This window comes from Lampris incognitus, chromosome 10, assembly GCF_029633865.1.
Source record: "Lampris incognitus isolate fLamInc1 chromosome 10, fLamInc1.hap2, whole genome shotgun sequence".
Classification (NCBI taxonomy): domain Eukaryota; kingdom Metazoa; phylum Chordata; class Actinopteri; order Lampriformes; family Lampridae; genus Lampris; species Lampris incognitus.
The window spans coordinates 54,864,461-54,888,149 of record NC_079220.1 but is presented as its reverse complement, the minus strand read 5'-3'; the positions used below and the strand labels follow the sequence as shown (position 1 = coordinate 54,888,149).

Genomic DNA, 23,689 nt, shown 5'->3' with positions numbered 1-23,689 from the left:
CCCTCCATCACCAGTGTTTACAGACACCGCACTCAGAAGCCTTGATGTGGGAACAGAAAACCGACCATCACGAGTGTTGTCGTAAGAAAGATGTAGAAAAGCTAACTTTGTTCTGCCGTCATAACAGCAAATATTGCATTCTTGCCGGGTTTTTTCTTTTTTTTGGTTGTTTTTGTTTTTTTCCCTACCCTGACACATGGCTGTATTATAGTAGAGGGTGCTGGATCTAAAAATGGCTCCTGCTCATTCCTATGAGAATTGCTTGTCATTACCCAATTATACCCGATCAGGTGATGACATTGCTCGCCTGGTGCGCACGCCGAAAAAGTCTCTGGCTTTCGGGTTACTTCCGGGTTACTTCCGGGTTACTTCCGGGTTACTTCCGGGTACATGCGGCCTACTGAATGTGCGCCGTAGTGCAGCGTAGAGGCGTTATTGTGGGGCCCGCTGTGTTTCTTGGCCCTCTGCCTCTGATTGGCCAGTATGCGTTGCCTCCGTTGGTTAAGCTTAGGGTTAGGGTTAGGGCAGGGTTAGGTTTGAGGGTAGCTAGTCAGAGGCAGTGTAGGCCGGTGGGTCTTCCTAGAATCCTAGTGCACGGGCCTATCCTTGTGCATAGCTGGAAAAAATAGATTTTTCCGGGCTTTTTCTGGGCTTTGGAAAACGTTTAAAAAGATTAAAGCCCCATTGGCTTAGAAATATACAATACAAACAGTGATAATTGACCCTGATTCTAGCTGCAGGTGTCCTGTCAACATTTTCACAAGCATCTCCTTTACAGTGGCGGTCTATGGGGACAATGCGTTTTGGGGCCTCAGGGGATTTTTCGCTGCAATACCGCGAGTGGCCACTGGGAAAGAAATTGGGCTGCAAAGCTGAGCGGCGGCGCCACATCCAATTCTACCAATACTGCTAATCCATCCGTGCCCTGACATTGATGTGTCCCAGTTTTATTTTGGGAACAGCGGTGCATTGTGGGTGTAGTAGTTTGTTGCCACGCTGTGTTGTTGTTGTTTTTTCTTCTTCTTCTTCTTCTTCTTCTTCTTCTTCTTCTTCTTCACCGGTCCCATTGTGCAGCATCAACTGGTGCTTCAAAGGTCTTTTGATGTTGTGGGTCTCCTTTGAGGCTGATGCAAATATGTGCACAAGTGTGGGCCACAAGCTGACAGCTTGCCAGACACCTCCACCAGCTATTTTCCACACGTCCTCGGCGAGGAGAAGTTCTGTGGGTTCGTTTTATCTGTCTTGACGGGGCTGACTAGGATTTTTTTTTCTTCAAATATTTGATTCAGAGCGGGTGTCATCAACGGGGCAGGCTGTGCAATTAGTCAGGAATGCGAGTAATCACTCCCGGCGCTACTTCTCCCCCCCCCCCCCCCCAGTTCGAAAAGGCTCTCTTTTGATTTTATGCGCTCGCATAAATATTTTAGCCCGCGTCTACTCGGGTGAATGTGAGACTCGGGTTTTGTGCGCTCTAGTTTAGTCGTCGCGCCGGTGATTATAATTTCGTAAGAATTTCATCATCGTTCCTATAATAATAATAATGCTACAAATTGAATATTGGGAAGTAGAGAAGTACTCTACATTTTTTTATCACTGTTCATAATGGGCCCTGTGATGGCCCGGCGGCCTGTCCAGGGTGTCCCCGCCTGCCGCCCGATGACTGCCGGGATCGGCTCCAGCGTTCCCGCGACCCTGAGAGCGGGGTAAGCGGTTCGGATAATGGACGGACTATTCATAATGGTGCTTTATTTTAGAGGAGGATCTGAAAGTACAGGAAGAGTTCTCCAGAAGACGGGTTATACTGCCGCGCTTGTTTTTGCATGCTAGCAGCCACAAGGCGTGTGGCACTGCTAGGTCCATTATTGGCTCACACCCATTCATCACAGCCTGTGTTCAAATACGTTTAGTGATCTGTATGCTGGGGCGTCCGGGTAGTGTAGCGGTCTATTCCGTTACCTACCAACACAGGGATCACCGGTTCGAATCCCCGTGTTACCTCCAGCTTGGTCTGGCATCCCTACAGACACAACTGACCTTGTCTGCGGGTGGAAATCCGGATGTGGGTGTGTGTCCTGGTTGCTGCGCTAGCACCTCTGGTCGGTCGGGATGCCTGTTCAGGGGGGAGAGGGAACTTGGGGGGGGGGGGGAGTAGTGTGATTCTCCCACACGCTATATCCCCCTGGTGAAACTCCTCACTGTCAGGTGAAAAGAAACGGCTGGTGACTCCACATGTATGGGAGGAGGCATGTGGTAGTGTGCAGCCCTCCCCAGATCGGCAGAGAGGGTGGAGGGGCGACCGGGACGGCTCAAAAGAGTGGGTAATTGGCCGGGTACAATTGGGGAGAAAAGGGGGGGGGGTCCAGAAGAAAAAATGACCCGTATGCTATGTCATGTCACCTGTATGCAACATGCTCACAGAAATGTACATTTCATGATGTCATCAGGAGATTAGCTGGTAAATTGAAAGCCATCAAGAAATAAACTGATGATTGTATAAACAAGTCACCATTATTTGGGGGAGGGGAAACCCCGTCAGTAGCATCATAGTGTGCTTTCTCAAAGCATGCACCGCATTAGCTTTTGTACTGTAATGCTGAAAAGAAGGGAGGGTCAAGCGAGGGGGGTTGGCTGAAGAGATGGCACGCCAGAACAGCGAGCGTTGATAAATAGGAACAGATGAGAGGCGAGGATAAGCCAGAGGGTCGGGGAGCGAACAGCACTGCCAAACTGTCTAGCCGGCTGTGCCAGCTGGAGCTATGGCACCCAGCTCCATCACTGCAAGTGAAGGGCCGTCATGCCAGGCTCCCGTGAGCCGGCCCCTCTCGTCTGCCTGGCACACATCCCCGGTGTCCATCTTGCCCCAATCCCCTGCCAAGGACCTGGCCACGGAATAGGAGCCATAATGTTCATGTCATACTAATAACAATTGTCAGCTGGAGGTAGGAGGAGGCCACACTGTCATACAAAATAAAAAAAACGCCTTTTCCACCACACACTGTGATAAGCCTCTTGCAGACCCCTTCCTCGTGATTTAGGTGGCGGTCACTCGGTTGGAAATTGCCTCGCTCATTGCATAAATAACACAAACATGTTGATTTTCTGTGTTTGTCGTAAACGCCCCCCGTTCCTCCCTAGAGCTGTTATATCAGCACCCGGGGTCCTTCGCATGGTATACGTGTGCTGGGAACAGAAATGTAGGCCACACATGCCTGTCCCTTGGCAACCACTCCATGTTTGTGCGATGTGGGGAACCAAGATATGGCCTTCTGTCATCGTTCATCCGCATGAACCCAACTGGTTTTGACAAGCCTGGGCTCTCAGCGGTAACTAACGCCAGCAGGGGTGGCTACATGGCCTCTCAGCTGCAGCATCCCCAAGCTTCTATCATCTGCAGGCTGTTTTGTAATGACAAGTTTGTTGCACGGCTCATCGTATGGTCCGCCGTGCTTCATTGGGGTTTTAGCTGGCTGGCTTTGCTCCATGCATGACTCAATGCAGTCAAGACTGAAGAAACCCGATGTCCTCTGGGGCCGTCGATAACCACCTGCTGTGGTTATCGATCTGATCGGGAAAGACCGATGGCTGTGTGTGTTGCTGTTAAGCGCCAGAGGAAACCGTCGTTGCTTGGCTTGTGGATTTTACGACGAGCTTGACGCTCGAAACTTGTTCTCCTTCTGTCTGCATGTCTCCTCTCTCGAGCCAAACTGAACCCTCACCAAACCGTCAGCTGTCGAGTCTAGACGCTCTTATCCCCAAATCACAGCCACGCAAGGTCGTGCTTGGCTCGAACATACGAGAGGCGCATGTGGACCAAGTCAAAATAAAAAGATAAACATGAAACCCTTTCTTAAAGCGTCCCGGCCCACTTTTACCGTGTCTGCGGAGTCGCCCCTGCGAGGCTCGTGTCGTATTTGAATATAAATAGAAACCGTGGTTGAAACCCAGAATGTGTGGCGGGATCATTACCTCTGAGCGTATGGAAAAGCTGAGGATCTCATCCAAATCAATCACAGCGTTAGAAACCTGCACTGCTCCCAAAGCACTGTGGGAAACGTGAAGGGAAAGTTTCATTCCGTGGATGAAAGCCATTGGCGCGCAGGCACGGCGCAGGCAAACACACACACACACACACACACAAACATGGATGCAGATACACTCCTACACAGACACACAGGAATGCGCACAATCACGCACAACAGGCGTCTGCATGCACACACAGACCATGTGCACTTACACACATGCATACATGCATGCAAATGCATGGACACACAGTCATGCACATGTGGCTGTGCAAACACACACACACACACACACACACACACACACACACACACACACACACACACACACACACACACACACATTTGTTTGGGGGGACTCCTCATTCATTCCCTCACCCTAATGAAGACTCTAATACCATTGCACCTCCAAGGACAGGTGTTAGTGTGCCATGAACTGATAGGAAGGAATTCTCGAGGTGTGTGTCTGTGTGTGTGTCTGTGTGTGTGTGTGTGTGTGTGGGAGGAAGGTGCAGCTGCATGAACAGCTGTCTGTAGTAACATGCTCCATTCACCCTCACATGTCCTTCGGCACGCGTGCGCACACACACACACACACACACACACACACTGTAGACTAAACAGGCTTGGACACTGGGGGGGTTTATGGGGTTCACACACTCCCTCCATCACCCGGTGTTGGGGAAGGAAACTCTCCCAGCTGTAACCTCTGACTCAGAGGAGTGGGTTGTATCGGACAGAGGGCGATGGCTGTCCGCCCACGCGTGATAGAAAACCAGCTCATTCAGTCCAGACCCTCCGCCACTTCAGACGTCACTAATGATTTTTGGTGTGATGATTTCGAGAGCCCCGAACGACACGAAAAGCTTTCAGATAGGTCGAAATTACCCATCGTGTCTCTTTGACGCCGGCCTCGGCCGCTTAGAGCTCGCTCTCTCGCTCTGGCCGTCTATCTGTCTGGCTATCTGATGCCACTTTTTTTAAAAGCATTTTTCAGTAATGATTCCCATCTTCATCCTGCAAGATAAAAGGCCTCCAATACATTGAGGAGCTCTTTTCTTTCATTGCCAGCTGGTTTGAAAAACGTTGGCCGCGACTCACTGCTGGTTGCTAGGCTCTTTGCATCGCGCAGAGAACTCGACAACAACCTGGCGCTCGGCAGAGGGGGGGGGGGGGGGGGGCGACTCTTCGGTTTTAAATAGACCCGGCTGAGCCGCACTGGCCTCATCGGGACGGCCTCTCCGCCGTCACGTCTAGCGCGCTCACACGTTGTGCAGATAGACCCGTGCACACGGACCCCGCCCTCGTCTGGCAGGTTAGCAGGCTGCTAGCCTGGTGGCTGAGAGCCGTGACCAGACTCGAGAAGAGCAGGCACAGTTGGTTCACATGCTGGCAGAGATGTGAGGATGTGGCAGAGATGTGACCCAACTGGGGTCACAGGATGCTGGAGCCTAACCCAGCAGGTGGGGAGACACCCCGGGCAGGCCGCCGGTCCGTCACAGGGCCGACACATTCACACCTAGGGACAATTTAGTACGGCCGAGTCACCTGACCTACATGTCTTTGGACTGTGGGAGGAAACCGGAGCACCTGGAGGAAACCCAGGCAGACACGGGGAGAACATGCAAACTCCACACAGAGGACGACCCGGGACGACCCCCAAGGTTGGACTACCCCGGGGCTCGAACCCAGGACCTTCTTGCTGTGAGGCGACTGCGCTCACCGTGCCGCCCGTATACTAGATCTGATCTATCAATAAAGGTTTGCATAAAAACAAACCTTGTGCGAGACAGGAAAAGAGACGGACGGGCGGTGCGAGAGACGCGGTGCATAATGGGAGGAAATAACGGCGTGCGGAGGGATAGAGCAAAAAAATACGGCCGGTGAAACAAGAAGATGAAATGAAAAGCAGCAGAGGAGAGGAGGGAAAGTGGAAAATGACAGATGGACGTGGGGAAAAAAAAAAACCAAAGGTGGAAGTGGGAGGTGTGAAGCGGTGTGGAGAAAGTAGGACAACGTTGTTTCTTAAAGGTACGGAGACAGATCTACGGGAGGAGAGACTGATTATGCAAAAAAACAAAGAGAGAGAGAGAAAAAAAAACATCTGTTATTGCTTAATGGGCCCAGCAGGCAGTGTGAGTGAGACATGTTGACACATTGGCTGGTACTGGTGTAAGGCCGTTGCGAGTGTCAAGTGGTTGTGTTGTTGTTGTTGTGTGTGTGTGTGTGTGTGTGTGTGTGTGCTGAGGGAGGCAGTTCAGGAGAGTTTTAACGTGGCCAAGAGCCAGGGATGCACTTTGGTTGGTGTTTTGGAAACCCGGGGAAAACAAGACACATGCAAGGAAGATATATAGCATCTCTTCCAGGGACATTTTTATTTCTGTTGTTTTTTCCCCCTCTTCATCATGTAGCTTCTCTCTCACACGTCCAGCACCCGGACATGACGTCTGTTTCCCATGAGGCTTTGTGTTCCCAGCCAACGCACCAACGAGCCCGTGGCCAGCAGCCCTTCTTTAGGCTATGGGAAGTGCTTTGTCTCTCTGTACATAGGTCTTCAGGAAAGTCCATCCATCCAGCCAGCCATTATCTGACCCGCTTATCCTGCTGTCAGGGTCGCGGGGATGCTGGAGCCTATCCCAGCGGTCATTGGGCGGCAGGCGGGGAGACACCATGGACAGGCTACCCGGCCATCAAACACACACACACACGCATTCACACCTAGGGACAATTTAGTACGGCTGATTCACCTGACCTACATGTCTTTGGACTGTGGGAGGAAACCGGAGCCCCCGGAGGAAACCCACGCAGACACGGGGAGAACATGCAAACTCCACACAGAGGACGACCCGGCCAAAGACATGTAGGTCAGGTGAATCGGCCGTACTAAATTGTCCCTAAGTGTGAATGTCTCGCCCCTGTGATGGACTGGCGGCCTGTCCAGGGTGTCTCCCCACCTGCCGGCCTAAGACTGCTGGGATAGGTTCCGGCATCCGGCGACCAAGGGGCTTGGATAATGGATGGATGGAGGGTTTGTATGCTTTATGGTAGTGAAATCGGAATTGGGGTTTTAGAGAATTTTAGTGCCTAATTGTGTGAGTTCGGACAAAGCATTGCAAAACTGTTTTGATTTCCTCTTCAAAAATTATGAAAAGAATTGGAAGTTACCTGACCCGCTCACACGGTTTTATGCCGCTATAGAATAAGTTGGCCTTCGAACTCCTTATTCTGTCGAGCAGTTAGAGGACCAACCTCGGGCCGACGCTGACAACAGAAGTGTCGAATTAATGGCCCTCTGGCTTATATTAAAGTTGTGTGTGTTATTCTTTCTACGCCCTGCTCAAATCCTTTGTGCCGTACTTCCCTTTTTCTTTATTCAGGCGCTCACGGAGACGTGACCACTTGATGAAGCTGTTTTTCTAAAGCTCTCAGCGCCGCTCTGATGTGACACATGAAGCTTTGTGGGTTTTTGTGCATGTGTCTGATCTCTTATTTGGGTGTATTTCTGTACTTGCACGCTTGTCTGCACGCACGTATGTATCTGTGCATTACCCCCCCCCCTTTCTCCCCAATTGTATCTGGCCACTCTTCCGAGCCATCCAGGTCGCTTCCCCCCCCCCCCTGCCAATCCGGGGAGGGCTGCAGTCTACCACATGCCTCCTCCCATACATGTGGAGTCACCAGCCGCTTCTTTTCACCAGACAGTGAGGAGTTTCACCAGGGGGACGTAGCGCGTGGGAGGATCACGCTATTCCCCCCAGCCCCCCCCCCCACCCCACCGAACAGGCGCCCCGACCGAGCAGAGGTGTAAAAACCAGGTCCAGAAAGTAAAAGTCCAAACCATGTATTTGCTCTACTCGTGCACTACGCCGGCAGATTCTAGTCAACGCCACTCCTCAACTGGGTAGGGAAAACTAGCCAATCAAATCAGCCGGTTTAGTAACACGGTTGGAGCAAATACGTGGTTTGGACATTTACTCTCTGGACCTGGTTTTTACACCTCTGCAGAGGAGGCGCTAGCGCAGCAACCAGGACACATACCCACATCCGGCTCCCCGCTCAAAGACCCGACCAGTTGTGTGTGTAGGGACACCCGAACAAGCCGGAGGCGACACAGGGATTCGAACCAAGCACGCACGCATGCACTAACATAAATAAATAATGTAAATAAATGACAGCGACTCATAAGGTTACTACAAATTATTTCCCAAAGCCATTAAACTTGTTCCTTAGACGGGTCAGACTGATAAAGTCGACATTCCGAGACGGCGACTTGCCGTCTCGACTCACCTGACTGAGGGGACAGACGTCATTTCCCCGAAAATCTATTCGTGTTTTCATTACGTCTCGCCGCCCATCTTCTCCCCTTTTGCTCCGAGTTACAGATTCGGTTTCACGCCCGGTACCAATCACTCAAAGTGATTCCCGCTTTGTCTCCCGGCAGCCACAGACACCACGACATTCCCGAATGGCTGTTCGGAAGTGTTGGAAGGAAGTTATTTCTCTCGGTCCCTCTCTCTTTCACTCATGTCTGTCGCTCGCCCTCTCCTTTCTGTAGTGTGGCTCGGTGCAGGTTTCTCTTCTTCACTGGCGACAGCGCCGCCTCGCACGGCGTTGGGCCGTGTGCCCGTGTGTCACCTCAGGTCTCAGGGAACGGTTGTGAGACACTAGGGCCAGTATCGCGATATATCGCGATACTGTAAGAAAGGCGATATGTTGCCGTTTCGTGGGCCTGTGTTCTTTGTGCTCATGCTACTTCCTGTCTCAAACCCTTTTTACACCCAAATTAACGTGTCTAAGCTGATCTACTGCAGAGTCTTGTGTCCCGGGAGTGAACGCCGACTGTACCCTTTTACACTGGCCACCAAAGGCGGACGTTGGCGGGTGTTAGCGGGTTTTTTGGCCAGTGTGAAAGGGGTCGAGCTACGCTACTTCCTGTCTCGGTTTACATTTTTGGGTTGGCGTGGAAGAGACAAATGGCTGACGATAGATTACAACACTGCCATCTAGCGGTCGTGGGGTTACACACGACACAAAATGTTTGTCACGAACCTGTACATGTAAACGATTAAAAATGGATATAGGGCCGCTCTGGTGGCCGAGCGGAATAAACCGCTGTTCTTGCAATCCGCTCGTCACGTGGCTGGGAGGTTCGTATCCCAGACTCGCCGTAACCGGTCACGGCCAGAGCGTCCACGGGGTAAGGCATTCATTAGGCCACCCTTACCCGAGGGATACTGGGTGTAGATCGGTGTAGTGTTCGGGGACTCGTCGTTCTCCAGCGACCCCTCTGGCCCACCCGGGCGCCCGCAGCCAAGCAACTGAAAGCCTTCTCCCTACGCCTCCCTCGCGGCTTGAAGGTGATGCAATCCATGCGAGGAGGCTTCAGCGTGTAAAATAGCGAGAGCAGCCGACACGAGCTTGAAGGAAGCTGGTGTTACTACTATCTCCTTCCTGTGGAAACGTGAGCCAGGGGAGTTATTTGACAAGAGTTCCGGCTATATGCGATCGTTGGGTTAATCGGGTGGGATAAGGGGGAAAAACTAGAAATACATTTTTTAAAAAATGGATATAGCGGTTTTGAGAATCGATAAAGTATCACAAAACATAATATCGCAATACTCGAGTGTATCGGTGATTTCTTACACCCCTAAGAGACACCCACAAACGCATTGGACTGACTTACTGTTAGGTTTAATTCACATTTCTCCCAACACACACACACACACACACACACACATGTCATGAGGGCTAGGACTGGATGTTGAGAAATGGTTCTGTTTTTGTTATTAATTTCCCAGAAAACGTCAGGGGAGTTAAGAAACTAATTTCAAAATCGCTCATCAGATTCTGAACGCCAAGTCCGTAAATCTGGTGAAATGCACCGAGAGCATTAAAAACAGCCCATGAAACAGGGCAATGGTATCTAGGCCAGCAGGAGAGGCCACAAGTATCTCATTAAGGCAGAACGTTACACTCATCCATCGGTGGGTGAGTTTCTATGACTTCATCGGCGTGTGAATGTGTGTGTGATTGGGTGAGTGTGAGGCATACGGTGTGAAAAGCGCTTCGAGTGGCCGGCAGACTAGAAGAGCGCTATATAAAATGCAGTCCATTTAGGTGTTTGACTATAATGTTGCGGGAAGATGACCGAGGTCGTCAACGCCAAACGCCACATTAAGGGAATATTTTTTTTGCTTTTGAAATATTTTGGCTTTGCTTTGGCAGTACAGATACTACAGTTGGAACGATACAGCCAAGATTAGCATGGCCCCTGTAGGTAGACGATCGGTATACCCCAGAAGATCCGTATACCCTTCGGGTTAGGGTTAGGGTCTCAGTCCTATTGTGTCTTCACGTTATTAATAGCATTATACGATTATTATTATTGTTATTATTAGTATTGTACTATTAATGTGCCGTTGACTACTACTTCTTTACCGCCAACGTGACCGTTTAAACAGGCAACAACCGTTCAAAGCAGGCTGGAAGGACCCTTAACCGACTGACCAGTAGAATTTTGGTTAGCGCAAGTCGCCTCACAGCAAGAAGGTCCTGGGTTCAAGCCTCGGGGTAGTCCAACCTTGGGGGTCGTCCAACCTTGGGGGTCGCCCCGGGTTGTCCTCTGTGTGGAGTCTGCATGTTCTCCCCCTGTCTGCGTGGGTTTCCTCCCACAGTCCAAAGACATGCAGGTCAGGTGACTCGGCTGTACTAAATTGTCCCTAGGTGTGTGTGTGTGTGTGTGTGTGTGTGTGTGTGTGTGTGTGTGTGTGTGTGTGTGTGTGTGTGTGGCCCTGTGATGGCCAGGCAGCCTGTCCAGGGTGTCTCCCCGCCTGCCGCCCAGTGACTACTGGGATTGGCTCCAGCATCCCGTGACCCCGGTTGGGGTTAGTGGCTTGGATAATGAATGAATGCAATATTTTGATTCCCCCCCCCCCCTAAAAAATATGCTGATAATTGGAGTTATGGTTTGATACTAGCCAGATTCAATAAGCGGAACCGGAATCTGAACCAGAGTCGGAATCGCTAAAATCTGAACGATCCCATCGATTAAAAGAAAACGATACCATCAAAACAAGGAAATCCAGCAGTCTGTGCTGGACTACGCCAGGTCAGCTCCAGTACATGTGACGTGTTTTCATCACTAGCTTACTATCTCACTGTCGTTTTCCAGATCTCTCTCTCTCTCTCCCTCCTCCTCTTCTCTCCTGTCTGCGTACCCCTCATCTCTCTCTCTCTCTGTCTCCTCCCACCTCCCTTTCATGCTCCTTTTTGGACTTATTTGTTTGATTTGCTGAGGCGGTACTAATCCTCAGCTTGTCCCTCGCTCTGTATTTTTAGATCCCCTCTCATCCCTGTCTGTCTGACAAGTGTCTGTGCACTCGCAGTGCGTCGCTGCAGGGCCACGCGGCCCCTCACTGCAACACGATTACAGGCCAGTTCAGCTGCCGACGACCGGGCCGAGAGCGGCGTGTGTGTGTTTGTACCACAACAGTGTGCACTGCTATATGTCTTTTGTGTGTGTGTGTGTGTGTGTGTGAGGGATATAAAGATTAACCAAACGGATTTGGTGGCAAGCACGTAAAATGTGTTTGTGTGTGTGTGTGTGTGTGTGTGTGTGGGTGTATATGTGTCTGTGTATGATTCCGAGTAACAGCAGTTTAGAGAAGGGGTCGAGGACGAGCCTCGGTGTGGGCCATATTTTTGTTATCAAAATACAATGAGATTAATTTCTGCAGGACATGCATCCTACAGCGGTGCTGATTCTGCAGAAAACAGACAGCAGATGATGGCAAACATGAAGTGGTTTTAGTCTAAGTAGAATATATCACATTTCTTATCGAGGATAATACATTTTACATTTATTATTATTACCTACATTGATTATATGTAGAAAAACTGTTGGACTGCACTTCATTGTGCTGTTTATTGTGCTGTTGCTTGTGTGCATGCTTTGTGTGTGTTTATGCACATATGTGTACGTATGCACCTTTGCTGTTGCATGTATATGCGTGCACATGTGTGTGCATTTTGTAGCGTGTGCGAGTGTGTTTGTAGATGAAGCAGATCCTTATGTAACGCAGTGATCGGGACAAGAGGGCATGATGGGTCACCAGCTTACATCATTTACGGAGGCCGTGTGCGTTTTGGTGATCCGGAGTCCTGGAAACGTTGTGCCGTGATCAGCTTTGTTGTGACACTGGCTGAAGAAGATTAGAATTTGACTAAAAAGTTATGACATATTTATCTGTTCAAATAGGGTGAGATGGCGGATACAAGCGGCTGAAGTGAGTTTCCTCCGCAGGGTGTCTGGGCTCCGTAGGGTGTCTGGGCTCAGCCTTAGAGATAGGGTGAGGAGCTCGGACATCCGGAGGGAGCTCGGAGTAGAGCCGCTGCTCCTTCGCGTCGAAAGGAGCCAGTTGAGGTGGTTCGGGCATCTGATCAGGATGCCTCCTGGGCGTCTTCCTTTGGAGGTTGTCCGGGCACGGCCAACTGGGAGGAGACCCCGGGGTAGACCCAGAACTTGCCGGAGGGACTACATGTCCAATCTGGCCTGGGAACGCCTTGGGATCCCCCAGGAGGAGCTGGAGGGTGTTGCTGGGGGGAGGGACGTCTGGAGCGCCCTACGTAGCTTGCTGCCCCCGCGACCCCACCCCGGAGAAGCGGCTGATGATGAATGAATGAGTGACTATCTATTCAAAACCGGACTGCCTAGGTGCCAATAGCTGGACACTTTAGTGTGTGAGAACGGGCTATGTTTGTGCTCACAATTTTGTACTTGTGTGGGTGCGTGGGGGTTGTCTACACCGAGGTTCACAGTTTGAGATGTGGCGTTAATTCCAGCTCCATTAGTTGTCGCTGGGATCACAACTTCCAGTGCCCCCGGGAAGATGTGTAAAAACCAGGTCCAGAAAGCAAAACTCCTAAATGTGTATTAGCTCCACCCGTGCACTAACCCAGCTGATCCTCATCATCACCACTCTTCCGCTCGGTAAGGGAAACTAGCTGGCGAGCTAGATAGGAATTCCTTGGAGTCCACATCAGTGAGGGAACTTTCCTGGACATCAGAAACCCAGGCCCTTGTGAAAAAAGGCCCAGCAACGCCTGCATTCCCTGAGGAGGCTGAGGAGCGCCCATCTATCCCCCCAAAATTCTCACCAACTTCTCCCACTGCACCATAGAGAGCATCCTGACCAGCTGCCTCTCAGTGTGGTGACAAGTCTACTGCACCTCAGTAGACCAGAAAGCTCTGCAGCGGGTCGTCAAGGCGGCCCAGTATATCGCCGGTACCCAGCTCCCAGCCAGAAAAGACATTTATCACAAACACCGCCATTGAAGGGGTGTCAGCATCAGCAGATACCCCACCCACCCCAACCATGGACTGTTCTCCCCCTGTACTCTGGGAGGCGCTACAGGAGCCTCAGCCCGCACTGCCAGGCTCAAAAACAGCTTCTTCCCCCAAGCTGTGGCCCACCTGAACCTGGCCACCCACTTAATGTCTGTGGATATTTTTAACTATTTTGTACTCGTGCTCTTTTTTAACTTATTTTTAGCAACAATAAAAAGGTCTTACCTTTACCGAGTACTGGGCTTTACATGTGATTTACAAAGACCGGCACGCCTCTCCGCCAGCCTCGTAAAGGATCTTGTTTCGTGCTTACGCCATTCTTAAAACATGGCGTACACATACCACACGGTACATACCCCTTCACTGTGCAATGAACAGTTTCCTCCCCAGAAACCGTGCCCTTTAATACTCCCCCGTTGTACACAAACAAGTCTCTCACCACAAGTACCCCTTTCCCTTCTCCATCTGGCCACCTAATCACCCCCACCCCCACCCTTTTAATTGGCCCAGTGACTCCTCCCTCTCCACCTCAAGCTGATGTGCGGTGAGCGTTCTGGTGCAAAATGGCTGCCATGCATCACCCAGGTGGTGCTACACATGGGTGGCGGATGAGGTGAGTGACACCCCCCCCCTTCACTGTGAAGCACTTTGGGTGTCTAGATAAAGCACTATATTAATGTACTCCATTATTATTATTGTCATTATTATTATTTCTTCCCTTTTTCCTCAAGACTTGTGGAATTAAAAAAAAACAGCTTCACAGCTCACAATGTAATCCAAAATAAAGTGTCAGGGGGCGTCCGGGTGGCGTGGCGGTCTATTCTGTTGCCTACCAACACGGGGATCAGCGGTTCGAATCCCCGTGTTACCTCCGGCTTGGTCGGGCGTCCCTACAGGGCCGTGTCTGCGGGTGGGAAGCCGGATGTGGGTATGTGTCCTGGTGGTCGCTACACTAGCGCCTCCTCTGGACGGTCAAGGCGCCTGTTTGGGGGGGGGGTGAATAGCGTGATCCTCCCACGCGCTACGTCCCCCCTGGCGAAACTCCTCACTGTCAGGTGAAAAGAAGCAGCTGGTGACTCCCCATGTATGGGAGGAGGCATGTGGTAGTCTGCAGCCCTCCCCGGCTGGGCAGAGGGGGTGGAGAAGCGACCAGGACGGCTGGGAAGAGTGGCCAAGTACAACTGGGGAGAAAAGGGAGAAAAAATAAAATAAAATGTCCTTGCTACAGTATTATCACTGATCCAATCAGCTTCCCCAAAACAACTCAGAAAGTATACCTCGTGAATTTTGCAGCACCAATATATATATATATATATGCATGCAGCTCTCTGTCTGGTTCAGTTTACGGTTACCAAACACAGGGTGTATGTGTGCTTAGCCAGTGGTAATGAGAATAACAAAACAAAACCAGTTCACTCCCTCCGTGCAACACACAATGAGCAGTTTTGCTCGACTCTAATCCTTCTGCCGGCAAATGATCTGAACTATTTTACAAACACAAAGGGGAGCGTTGCAAGCCTGTTTGATGCTGGCGTACTTGGTGGGAAAACCTTCTCTTCACTCCAGCGAGCCAAGAGGGGGAAAAACACACAACCGCTTACCTCCGTCCTGTAGATACTCGCAAAGCATGCAAACTGGTTGGGGGTGGGGGGGTGAACAGAGGAGAACACAGACCCACTAGGGGGCTCGGGGGGGGGGCATGCTCCCCCGGAGCTACTGAAATGCTCATTTCTGATGTCTTTTTGAGTTACTCTGGTGCTGGTCACACGCTAACAGACCTTCAAGGTTGAGCAAAATAAATTAAGTACAAAGTTGTACCTTCACATATGATACGCTCACATTCGGGCAGCGCCACTAGAGGCACATCTGATTACAAATATTTTCAAAATTATTCATCTGCACATCCGCTCTGTGCCAGAAACCATGGTAAGATGTGAAAAGTGAAATTGCGACTGTGAATAAAAGAGTGTCCTGTGCTTGAGGACTGGTGGGGGCAGGGCTAGATGGGGCTGTCCTTATTTTGTTCTTCTTGGCCTGGACCGGTGTCTCCAGGGCCCGCTTCCACTGTTTTGCCGTATGCCTCGGCCTTGCCCTCTTCTCTTCAGCCATCTGCCGTTCGCTCCGCCAGATGGTTGGCAGCCATACTTGCTCTGCTGCCGTGGCTTTCCTAGCAGCCTCTGCTGCCGTTGGCGTACGTCAGTGGTTCCTGCTGACCGGATGTTCCTACTGAGTGTGCGGTCCACCTCCTCGCACCCGACACCCCCCTCCCCCTTAACAATCTTAGCTAGCTTGCTAACATTTATTTGTTTCCTCCCATTTTGATCCTTCGGTTTTCAGTTGATGCCTCCTCTAGTTTCATGGCTGGCATCAGATGTTCACATTCCATGGTCTTTCTATGGTAGTCGCTTTGAGTAGGCAAGCTCTCAACCACCACCCCACACACACACACACACACACATATCTATACTTGTGGGGCCCCCTCATTGACTGCATTAATTTCCTAGCCCTTAACCCTAACCTTAACCACACAAACTACATGCCTAACCCTTAACCTAACCCTAATTCTAACCACAGCCCTAAAACCAAGTCCTAACCCTAAAACAGACCCTTTTACTTGTGGGGCTCCATAAAATGGCCCCACAAGGCAGGTGGTTTCTGGTTTACTATCCTAATGGGGAATAGAAAAACATGGTACACACACACACCCTAACTATTTCTCAGTGGATCTGCATGAATCACACAGGTGACCTATTTTGGACTCCATCCCAGATAGCAGACACATTTGGGCCTAATCTGGGGCGCATTTGGTACTTACGGCTCAGTTGTGGCACTGGCAACTGTTGTGTGGGCCAGGCGTGGCCCAAATGTCATAAGCCAGGCCTGACTTGGGTTACAGCACATACTATGTGGTCCAGATGCTGCCCAAATTTAATGAGCCAGGCTTGACTTTAGTTAGGGCACATGCTGTGTGGGCCAGAAGAGGCCCAAATGTCATGACCTGTGGCTGGGTTGAGGCAGCCACACTCATCTTGAGTCAACGCCATCATTCAAGGCCAAATGTGGGCCATAAGAGAACTACAGATGTGGGCCACAGTTGGGCCAAAGATTCTTTGATATCGGGGATCCATCCATCCATCCATCCGTCCGTTATCCGTCCTACTCAGGGTCGCCGGGATTCTGGAGCCTATCCCAGCAGTCACTGGGCGGCACGGCGAAACTTGCCGAAAGGTGACAAGTGTGCATGTCTGTAGATATTTTCAACGCTGTCTCTTCCCCAAACACACTGTGCGAAGTCAGCTGCTAGCGTAGCGGTCCATAGCACGCAAATGTGTCACGGTCCCTCCTCCGCGTGTCAATCGTTGCGTCTCTAGTCCCACTCCCGAGTTCGTTAGCTGGTTTGCCAGTCTTCGTGCTGACTGTACCCTACGAAGGCTCAGTCAACTGTGAACGATGAAGTCCGGTTTAGAACTCCTACAAGTTGTACTACTCGTTCACATTACTTCCCGCTCTCTCCCTTTCCCCCTCTCTCTCTCTTCCTGTTACCCCTCCCACTCTGACCTCTGACACGTCCACTGGTTGGCTGATGATAACCAATGGCATAATTTCTCATTTTACAGTGAAAGATTTCAGAGACATTAAACCAAATAATATTTCACCGCAATTGGCGAGGATTACAAGGGTAAACATATGAAATATTAAATAACAGAGAAGTAGCACCGTCTCCCCCTGGGGGTTACACGTCGTGCCAGTTTAATGTTCATTATTTTTGGTGTGACTAATTGTCTCACCTTGTATTCTAAAGACGGTGAGGACTTGGAAAGTGAGTGCTTGAGAGGCGCTGCGTGGAATTTAACAACATCCTAGTCTCACAAAAATGACTGTAGCAAATTCGGGGGGGGGGGCAACCTGGGAACCGCTGCAGCCAGGACGCGAACCCGGATCCCCCGCACCACGGGCGACAACGGTAACCAGGTCGACTAGGGAGTCCTTCCTTATCCGATGCGAGGGTCTCAGGACAGGATGTTGTGTTGCTGTAAAGCCATCCATCCATTATCTGAACCGCTTATCCTGCTCTCAGGGTGGCGGGGATGCTGGAGCCTATCCCAGCAGGCACCGGGCGGCAGGCGGGGAGACACCCTGGACAGGCCGCCGGGCCATCACAGGGCCGATGCTGTAAAGCCCCATGAGGCAAATTTATAATTTGTGATATTGGGCTATACAAATAAAACTGACTTGACGTAAAGGGTCCGACCCCGTTAGCCAAGGGCTAGCGAGTCTATTTATCCGTGCACGTTACACTACTCTTTCTGTACACACACACACACACACACACACACACACACACACACACACACACACAGATAGATAGATAGATGTGTGTGTGTGTGTGTGTGTGTAGCTGTATATCTTACTGCATGTGTGCATTACACCGTATTAAGGTGATTCATGTTTTCTCAATCAAGGGTGACTCTCCGCATGAGAACTGCATCCTTCACTTTCCCTTCATGTTTTTTTCTTCTTCTTTTCTTTTTTCTTTTTTTTCTTCGTTTTCTTGCGGTGTGCGTTTAAGCTATGCTATCATATCATTACAGTCTGAAGTTTGGGGGATTTCCTAACCCGCCTGCTAGGAATGAAAATACCACATTTCGTCTGGAATGCTGAAATGTCATGTTCGGATGAATTCTAGACATTCCGGGACAGCGGTGAAGAAGCCGGCCAGGCGTTGAGTTATGGCGTACAAACCGTCCCAGGTGAGCTCGGTCTAACGAGCGCCCTGAAACAACGCGTTCGGTGCCACGGCCCTACGTAAAGTGATTTAAACGCCTTGGCAAATCCAACGGCCGTGATTGAGTCTCGGGTTTTAACAGTACATGACACAAAACTGGCAAACTGATGTGCGTTTGATGGGGACTTTCTCTGGCAAACTGTGTGTTTTCTACACACCTGTCTGTCTGTGTGATGATCTACACACCTGTCTGTCTGTGTGATGAGCTACCCACCTGTCTGTCTGTGTTTTCTACCCACCTGTCTGTCTGTGTGATGAGCTACCCACCTGTCTGTGTGTGTGATGAGCTACCCACCTGTCTGTCTGTGTGATGAACTACCCACCTGTCTGTCTGTGTGATGATGTACACACCTGTCTGTCTGTCTGTGTGATGATGTACACACCTGTCTGTCTGTGTGTTTTCTACACACCTGTCTGTCTGTGTGATGATCTACACACCTGTCTATCTGTGTGATGATGTACACACCTGTCTGTCTGTGTGATGATGTACACACCTGTCTGTCTGTGTGATGATCTACACACCTGTCTATCTGTGTGATGATGTACACACCTGTCTGTCTATGTGATGATGTACACACCTGTCTATCTGTGTGATGATGTACACACCTGTCTGTCTGTGTGTTTTCTACACACCTGTCTGTCTGTGTGATGATCTACACACCTGTCTATCTGTGTGATGATGTACACACCTGTCTGTCTATGTGATGATGTACACACCTGTCTATCTGTGTGATGATGTACACACCTGTCTGTCTGTGTGATGATCTACACACCTGTCTGTCTGTGTGTTTTCTACACACCTGTCTGTCTGTGTGATGATCTACACACCTGTCTGTCTATGTGTTTTCTACACACCAGTCTGTCTGTGTGATGATCTACACACCTGTCTGTCTGTGTGTTTTCTACACACCAGTCTGTCTGTGTGTTTTCTACACACCTGTCTGTCTGTGTGTGTGATGATCTACACACCTGTCTGTCTGTGTGATGATCTACACACTTGTCTATCTGTGTGATGATCTACACACTTGTCTGTCTGTGTGATGATCGTGACCTTTTTCGCTTAGACGGGATGATGATTTTTTTTTTTTTTTTTTTTTTGTAAAGCCTTGTGTCCCTTCTCAAGGTTGTCCAGACTCTCTGGTGGGGACGGGCTTGGTGCTCGGACTCTAGAAGAAACCTTGAGGAGTAGGCGCTCTTGCGGTCCTTTATTGGAAAGCGCCTCCGGACAAAGGAGGCGTCCCTCAAAATTCACAACAGGAACCCTTTCGACACCATAGGCGCGTATTGTAGTATTCTAACAACATACGGAAGGTTTTCAACCTGGGAGCCCAAATACTCTTTAGTAGCAGCCAGTTTTACTGGCAGTATGAAGCTTGTTTGTCAAAACAAATCTATTAAATCCCAGCAAGTTGTATCATTTTGTTCACAGGTTGTCATGAATATTATATCTGGTTTGATGTTACCGTTTTTCAGCTTTTAACTAAACCAACTGCTGCATGGTATCTACTTGGAGATAGGGGGCGGCACGGTGGCGCAGTGGTTAACGCGGTCGCCCCGCAGCAAGAATGTCCTGGGTTCGAGCCCCGGGGTAGTCCAGCCTTGGGGGTCGTCCTCTATGGAGTTTGCATGTTTGGGACGTGCAGGTTGGATGGGTTGGCCATGCTAGATTGTCCCTGTGTATCTGTGTCTGTGTGTGTCTGTCGGCCCTGTGATGGCCTGGCGGCCTGTCCAGGATGTCTCCCCACTTGCTGCCCAATGACCGCTGGGATAATAGACTCCCGTGACCCCAAGAGCAGGATAAGCGGCTTGGATAATGGATGGATGGATGGATGGATGGATGGATGATTTGTTTGTTCGCAGTGTTCCAAAAATCAGACGTCATGTTCTCTCACTAAATCAACCAGGATACCAACCTTTATAATAGGACAACAACAACACCACCCTGTACAACTTGACTGAGTCATTAGCCGATGACCTTTCCCATGAAGATCCATCACGGTCAGCCCAAATGACTTCTTCCACCTGACCGAACGAAACGACCGTTCCTGCCTACAGAGAGAGAGAGAGAGAGAGAGAGAGAGAGCATTGTGGCAAGGTACCTTGTAATATTACACACACAGGGGTTAATACGCCCATTGTGTCACCCAAGACTGCACATCTAAGCCTCTCCTGTGCAAGGTGGCAATTAGGCCATGTGTGACTCCCCGATCCCCGAGGTCGGGGGGAAGGAGGGAAGAATGCGGTCATTGTCTTGACAATTAAAGCAGAGGACGCCCCCTCCCCCTTTTGCTTATTGTCAGAGCAGGATGTGGGAGGGGCCGTGCTCGCCAGGTCTGGTATCCCAGGGGCCAGGGAGGCCGCAACCTGATCCCGGGGCTCGCCTCAGTCACCCTTCCCACCCTCCTTCGCTCGGCTCGGGGCAGCAGGGGTGCAGACAGAGGAGGCTCTGTCTGCCACAGGGGTGCAGACAGGAAAACTCTCAGTTACTGTTGCCGCTGCTGGGAACATTGTCCACAAAGGGAGTACTGGTGTGACTAAAGCAATATGAAAAGGCACCGATGGATGGATGGGTTGGGGTGGCGGGTGGGATAATGTGTGTGGGCGGTGGTGATGGTGGTGGTTGGGGGGATGTAATGAGTAAGTGGAGGCAGGAAGTCTTTATGCATGCTTCAATAATCCAGGTAAAGAAATCCCAGAAAGTTGAATCAGTTCATCTGGACACGGCGTTTACGGGGAGAAACGTTTCATCGCTCGTCTAAATTACCTCTTCAGTCTCACCTGACTGCAGGTACCCCCACCCTTATTAACAATACACTGACTGCAGGTGTCCCCACCCTTATAAACAATACAGTGACTGTAGGTTTCCCCCACCCTTATAAACAATACACTGACTGCAGGTACCCCACCCTTATAAACAATACACTCACTGCAGATACCCCCACCCTTATAAACAATACACTCACTGCAGGTGTCCCCACCCTTATAAACAATACACTCACTGCAGGTGTCCCCACCCTTATAAACAATACACTCACTGCAGGTGTCCCCACCCTTATAAACAATACAGTGACTGTAGGTTTCCCCCACCCTTATAAACAATACAGTGACTGCAGGTGTCCCCACCCTTATAAACAATACACTGACTGCAGGTACCCCCACCCTTATAAACAATACACTGACTGCAGGTACCCCCACCCTTATAAACAATACACTGACTGCAGGTACCCCCACCCTTATAAACAATACACTCACTGCAGGTACCCCCACCCTTATAAACAATACACTCACTGCAGGTACCCCCACCCTTATAAACAATACACTCACTGCAGGTGTCCCCACCCTTATAAACAAGACAGTGGCTGCAGGTGTCCCCACCCTTATAAACAATACAGTGGCTGCAGGTGTCCCCACCCTTATAAACAATACACTCACTGCAGGTACCCCCACCCTTATTAACAATACACTGACTGCAGGTGTCCCCACCCTTATAAACAATGCAGTGACTGCAGGTGTCCCCACCCTTATAAACAATACACTGACTGCAGGTGTCCCCACCCTTATAAACAAGACAGTGGCTGCAGGTGTCCCCACCCTTATAAACAATGCAGTGGTTGCAGGTGTCCCCACCCTTATAAACAATACAGTGGCATAACGACCGAAACCAACGATCGGTTTCATATGCAAATTACTGCTACCATTAACTACAGTTACACTGGCCATGTGGTTGCAATCACAGCATTGTAAGATGGTGACAGATGGTGACAGATCTTAGCCCCCCCCCCTCAGTTCAGGGATGGTCGTTCCCTCTTCACATACTAGATGGCCTTGTTGACTCCCCATTCAAACCAGCATTCCTCCCTATCAATTATTATTACCCCCCCCTTTTTCTCCCTAACTGTACCCGGCCAATTACCCCACTCTTCCGAGCCGTCCCGATCTCTGCTCCACCCCCTCTGCCGATCCGGGGAGGGCTGCAGACTACCACATGCCTCCTCCCATACATGTGGAGTCGCCAGCCGCTTCCTTTCACCTGACAGTGAGGAGTTTCGCCAGGGGGACGTAGTGCGTGGGAGAATCATGCGATTCCCTCCCCCTGAACAGGCGCCCCCAACCAACCAGAGGAGGCGCTAGTGCAGCCACCAGGACACATACCCACATCCGGCTTCCCACCCGCAGACACGGCCCAATTGTGTCTGAAAGGACGCCTGACCAAGCCGGAGGGGATTCGAACGTGCGAGCCCCGTGTTGGTAGGCAACAGAATAGACCGCCCTATCAATTATTATTGATCATGCATGAAGACATATATATATAGGAGTGTGTATCAGAGGTTACCTGTGCTTCTACTCCAAATAGACTAAAGCAGAGCGGCTATAACTAGTTCCCTATTTCATCATTGATAGACAATATCATTTGTCAAAACTCCGTCTGCACCAGTGGCGGCTGGTGCTAAAAAAATTTGGGGGGGGGGCAATTTACCTTTGTGCAGCACACCTGACAGCCGCTTTAATGTCCACACAGTCGCAGAGTTATTAAGAAGGACAGTGTAGCCTATAGATGTTATCGGGGTTGGTAGACGGTGGATGATTGACAGTCGAGACGAGGCGTGGTGGTGGGCGTGAACAATATTGACAGCCACGAGAATCGTCCAATCACATTAGATAAAAAAAACAAACATGAAAACAACACCAATTCGCTGCCAATAACAGTGGGCGTGTCTGGGGCGACACAGAACTGCGCCCCCTGGAGAATCTGAAGACACCAGTCAGACAGCAGCCTCAGGTCACCTGCTCGCCACATGTGTGAGGGCTTACATGAGGTGTGGTGTGGCCGGCGCCCCCCACCCAGGAATATTCAACGCCGCTGACAGGCGCTCACAGACTGTAAAACACTTTTATTTCACCATTATTTGCATTATACAACTAAATTATATGTAATATGTTTAAGTAGATTTTCATCTCTTGATGTTTGAAGGGGGGCGGCGCCCCAGCGGTCTGCACTGGCCCGCCGCCACCAGTGTAGAGTTATGATAAAGCTATGAATCACGCCGCGGTAACATAATACATGGACTCAGTGTGAATAAACGCCTTCTTAGGAACGGTGAGTGTGGGGATATTTTTCAGGGAGGCTCCACTTCCTGGCAAGAAAATGCAGACTGCGCACCACTCTGGAGAACCCTGCAGAGATAAGATGTGTGCAGGCCTCTTTTTGTTTCTATTTTTACGTGTGAAAACATCCTCATTACCGCTTCTGGTCAAGTATGAATCAACTCGGCGTATCCGCAAGTGCACTGGACCGGCTCCAGCCCGCTAAGCTCCCACACGAGGACGCTTGCAGGCCTCCGAGCTTGTTTTTCCAGTAGTTTCACCACTTCCCCCCCCACCCCATCACCCACTCCCCGACCACAATGACATCTCTAAGCCACCATTTAGCCTCTGATAGATGGGGTCTATTTAGGAAACGGCGTCGGACCGCAGACCGCCAAGCACAACAAGGCCGCTGACAGGTCTAAAGACAAAGTTGGACTTTTAATAGCAACA

The 23,689-nt window shown here is 50.4% G+C and overlaps 1 protein-coding gene and 1 non-coding gene across 2 annotated transcripts in view; both read left to right on the top strand.

Moving 5' to 3' along the window:
- The window catches only part of LOC130119879 (extracellular serine/threonine protein kinase FAM20C-like), a 59,591-nt gene that overhangs the window by 9,311 nt on the left and 26,591 nt on the right, over nt 1–23,689 (top strand). The window lies entirely within an intron of this gene.
- On the top strand, nt 10,233–10,335 carry LOC130120233 (U6 spliceosomal RNA). The gene has a single exon (XR_008810937.1). It is a non-coding gene; the product is annotated as a U6 spliceosomal RNA (small nuclear RNA).